Source organism: Acanthisitta chloris, unplaced genomic scaffold (assembly GCF_000695815.1).
Source record: "Acanthisitta chloris isolate BGI_N310 unplaced genomic scaffold, ASM69581v1 scaffold7427, whole genome shotgun sequence".
Classification (NCBI taxonomy): Eukaryota; Metazoa; Chordata; class Aves; order Passeriformes; family Acanthisittidae; genus Acanthisitta; species Acanthisitta chloris.
In genome coordinates, this window is record NW_008683126.1 from 68,818 (window position 1) to 74,201 (window position 5,384).

Sequence of the window (5,384 nt, forward strand, 5' to 3'; positions counted from 1 at the left end):
TATGGAGCTTCAGAAATTCACAAGCAAGTGTGTATCTTTACTTCCATGCTGCACACCATGGCTATCATCTTCCCTCACCAAGCAGCTGAGCTCTGCCCACCTCATGTCACATGGAAAGCAGAGCACTGAAGATCTGCCCAGCCTCATGGTAGCCATTAAAGCAGAACCAACATGCACCGAGTGAGCAAGGCAGGTACAAGAAGAGTCTCACATTGGCAGAGGGGAGAAGCAGCCATAAGAACCTTGCACAGCTGCAGTGCTGCAGCAGCAAGAGTGCCAGGAGGAGAGGGATGAGTCTGCTCACAGTGCATGAGGAGGAGGTGCAGTGGAGACCTGCGGGAAGCAGAGAGACCATAGCAAAGCTCTCAGGCTGCTGTGGTCCAGGTGTCCTGGTACAACCCAAAAACAGCTTCCCTGAGACCAGACCCTTACTCTCCACTCCCTTCTGATGCAAGTGTCACAAGCAGATTGGAAGCTCCAGACTAAGTTTATTAGAGAAGCTCTCCCACTGAGCCATGAGGAGCAGAAAGGATCCCCTTGCTTTCTAAATGCCTTCTCAGAGAGGTGCCTAGGTGCAGCTGGATCCAACCTTAGCCCCAGACTTTGTCAATGGTTTATATCTAAAGGATTATATAGGTGTAATTGAATATTTGTGCCTCTTTGTCCTGTAGGATTAAGGATGGCAAACTAAATATATGAATGAAATGATTTATTTTATTGATGATGATAATTATAATCAGAATTACTTACTACACAGTACAGGTAGTTATAACTACTAGTATAGTGCACTACTTTTGGAAGCAATATTGAAACAGCAATATTAAAGCTAGCAAAGCAATTAAGTACAGATTGATGTTAACCACCCATGCCAACCACTGTGGGCAAATCTCTTCTGCTCAGCCTTAAGCAACCTTGAGGTCCATCCCCACTCAAGGGAGGAGTCTCCACACACAGTCCTAGAAAAAGGATGTGTTAGAAGTCCCTGCCATTAAAAGGTGGGATTTCTGTCCCACAGGACCAAGTGGTAATCTGCAGTTGCACCCTCTGACTCACTGCTGTTGGGAGGTGGTCGTGCTCCACTATGCCAGGGTTGGTCCACCATCTGCTAAGGCATTAGAGAAAACTGGGGACATGAGGTGGCAGGAAAATCTTGCTGCAGAGCCAAAAGAAGTCCTGGTATTCCTAACAGTGGCATGCCAAGACCAGCACTTGGACAGACATATTAAAATAAAATTTTTCTGGCAAGGACAGAACAGAACTTGCTGCCTGCAGGCTCTTCACAGACCCTCAGCCCTACTGGACTGTGGCCTCTGAAATGCTGCCTCCTTTGTGATGGTCACCCAGGACTTCTGCAACAGAGAAAGGCAGGCTGATGAGATCACCCTTATGGCTCAGAGAAACAACTTTAAATTTGATTTTTTTTTTCTGTATTGCTGCAAATACTTGTACAGTTGGAAAAAGGGAGGAAGCAGCAGAACAAAAGTTGGTTAGAAGAATGTCCCAGAAATAGGGTCCTGAAAAGAAACTTGCCGATCCTGAAGTGGCTAAGGTTAGACAAATTCCCCAAGGAGCTACATGGACTTTCTTCAGACATCATAGTGACCAGTGCACCTGTAGTTCTCTGAGCACAGGGTGATTCACTGCTTGGGGTTTACTTTTGTTCAGACTGCTCCAAACAGTAAAGCCAAAAGCCAGATCAGGCCATAGGAGTAGGCAAACATGTACTCACATGATAAAGTGCTGGTTTCCAGAGTAGTTTGTTTGCTTTCTATGCTCATTCTTCTTTTCTTCCCCTTAACTCTGAAGCATTCCTCTCTGAGCCATTACAGTTCTTGAAGATGAAGAGAGGTGTGATAGGCCCCAGAGTGGCAGTAATTTGGTGAGGGTGCCCTGTCTTGTATCAGTGTGCAGGCTGCCCCAGATCCAGCCATTAGCTCTTTCTGACACAGCTAGAGACAGGCAGAAGAGACCTGACTCCAAGCTGAGCTTTCAGGGCTCTAATGCAGGGCCAGTTCTTACAGAAAACAAGCACTGTCTTCTGCTCCTTTAAACAGAAGTCTAGTGGAATAGGCGTCTAATAAAATAATATTGTTTTGTTTGGTTTTCTCTGTAGAAAGCAGAAGTACAATAGGGCTGGGTTTAATAACAAAGATACTCTCTGGGAAGACTGACACACCATATGGTCGAGGCTCCTGTCTGAAGCCACACAGAAGGCATGTGCCATTCCTTACTGGATGTCTGCTGGTCTTTCATCTGGAGTTGCTCTCTGTGCACTTTTGTCCTGAGATGCCTTTCAATCTGGGACCCTCAGCACTGTTGTATTCCTAGATCCTGAGGTTGTATATTTGAAAGGAGTAAATCTGTGTTCTAGAATAAAACAAAATTAAACTGTTAACCTATCTTGTTTCATCAGAAACATTACTAGCAATAGAAAAGAAAAACGGTTAAAAAGCTAATTGCTCTTTCTGTAGGTCACTTCTTCAAGGACATGAAGATGAGCTGATTCCACTTGAGATGTGGCATAGTACATATGATGCCTTCATGACTGTTGTAATTAAATGTAAAGCATTTACTTCTCAATGTCTTTTCTCCTCTGTGCTTAATGTGTATCTGTTTCTGTTTGGTCCCATAACAACTCTATTAATTAAAGAAAGTGTCAAAGGACCAGCTAATGAATGAATGAATGAATGATGACATGAAGAAATTGTTCTTTTCCAATGATTTCTTTCTTTTAGAGATAGAATAACTACAACTCTCTCTAAGTGCTCTTGTCAAATCTGGGGACATTTAATGCTGCAGATCATTGGAAAATAAGACTTTTCTTTACTCTGGCATTTCCAGAAGAGAAAATATATTCATAGATTGTTTTGGGGAAAAAAGAAACAGCTAGTAGTTGTCACAGTGTCAAAATTAATTATTTTGGATTGATCCATTTGCCTTGATCTTTATTACCGTCAAGAATTTCAAATACTTCTCAGTCAATCATTTAAATTCCTCAGCTAAACCCCATACCTCATTAAATAAAGAAATAAGAAGGGTCTTGATATGCTTTTCTTTTGGCCTGTCACTCCACAGTCTGAAAATACAGATCATGGCATCTCAAAGTATTCTCAGGAGTTTTCTTTTTAAATAGCAAAAAAAATGTTTCTCTATACAGTTCATCACAATCTCACCAGTGACACTTTCTTGCTGGAACTTCTTTGGACTTGAAGTAAGTCCAAAGTACCACCTTCAGTGGTGGAAAGAGACTGTGAGAGATTAAGTTAAGATTGTGCTAATGTCACCAAATGGCAGAGGATTGTTGGTTGTTGCAATGGACTAATGAAAGGTAAAGAGAAAGAGAGGAAGGGTATACTTAGAAGACATACAGAAAAATTTAAGATGTGTGTGAACTCTTTTGGGTGTATACCGACTTCTTAAAGATATTGGAGTCTAATGGAAATATTGTAGAATGGAAAGATAGACTCAAAATATCAGACTAGAGGAGAGTATACAGTGTATACAGTGTACAGATGCTGTACTTTCATCATTCTGGGTGCAAAGCAAAACAGAGGTAGGCAATTCTGTAGCATGTACTCTGCTGAGATACAAACAACACTGGGGCATAGCAGAAAAAGCCTTTGAGCATTACGGATGAGATAGGAAAAGACTTGAAGGCCAAAAAAAGCAAAGATATTCCCTCAGAAACCTTGTTACTGGTGCTCAGTGTGGAACAACCTGTCCATTCTCCCATTTCCCAGCTGTTCTCTCAGAGCTCAACATGTCTCATGAGGTCTCCTCAACAGCAACCCCATAGAATGGAAGAACAAGACTGGGATTCCTCTCACCTCAATTCAGTGGCTTCCAAGTTAGGTTACCTGTGTTCCCTCAGCGATGGGACACCATAGCTTTGCTGTGAGAAACACATAGGCACATCCTCCCCTGTCTGATCTGCTGTGCAGCCATGAAGCCTGATCTCCCAGGAGCTCTTCCTTCCCTGCATCCCACCACCTTCCCCAGGCAGCCAAGGCAAGCTGCTCCGAAGTCCTCCAGCTGAAATGTTCCACTTGATGTGAGATCAGTGAAGTCTATAGGGAGGCAGGATAGCTGTCAGTGGATGCAGCCAAGAAAAGCTGCTGGGCACACAAGCCCTTCTCAGACTGCTGTGGCTGCAATAATGAACCAACTATGTAAGACAATTTTAACTGCTTCTGAGAGATTTGCATCCTGGAGCTGCCACATAAGTGTCTGGTATACATCACATCACAGAGGGACATTTTTCTTTCTCTGTGGCTTAGGGAATATCTGCTATTGATGGAGAAGGAGCAGTCACTGCCGTGCAGGGAAGAAGCCATTGTCAGTTTGTTGAAGACAATATTTGAGGCAGGTAGCTTGGTGTGCAAGCTTGGTGTGCAAGCTGTTTTCTTTAGGCCAAAATATCAGTGCTTTGGTGAGCCACAGTAATGTGCATTACAGTATGTACAGGTAAGGTAATTTTCCTCTTTCCAAACCACGGTAACTTTCCAGCCTAAGTTCTGCTGATGTGTCAGATCCAATGCCCAAACTATGCAGACAGATGCATTTCATGTACATCATCCATTTGATCTCATCATGCATCTTCATTCGTACATGAAAGTCATCTTTTGCCCTGATCAGTGTTTTCTCATGATAGATCATTTCTCCTCTGAGCATTCAGCCTACTTTTTTCCTGCTTCTTTAGGATGGCACAGCTGGTTTGTTTTCCACTTTCAGGTTTTCACCCTTCATCTGCTTTTCCCATTCTCTCATGGCATGATGAACAATCCAAGCCAGTATCTGGACCTGAAATGCTGCCAAGGAGAAACTGAAATCAGAGGCAAATCAGACCCATTTATAAATCAAACCTGAAAAGATTTTTGCTGCAATTTCTGTGTCACAGTATTGTGCACTGTGATTACTTGAAGAGGAAAGACATCAAACACTCAGGTTGTAAAGAGGCTCAGGGCATCAGCATTTAAACTTAGACCCCAGACAGAGTCCAGACCTCTCACGTTTTACCTAGCAGGTAATACCTCACACAGCATGGTGGTCCTTGTCCAGACCTGATGAGTTCCCCCTGCCAGTAGTCCCTGTTTGCCCAAGACAGCAGAGCAGCACTGAACTCCTTTGGGATGTGACTTTGTATCATGCACCTTCACCTGTCAGGCTGTGTGGCCCATGGAGATGTCTCTGTCATATGCAGATATATTATGTATGGAAATGTACTACACCAAAGTTACAAAATTTGCAAATCTGCCTTCTTGTCATCCTACTTGCCTCTCAGGGACAACGACAGTACCTCCCAAGCTCTGGGATAAGAAGTGTCCTGTTGGTGAACACCAGGGGAGAAACATAGCACTGCCATGAGCTGAAATAGCTGATGCCCT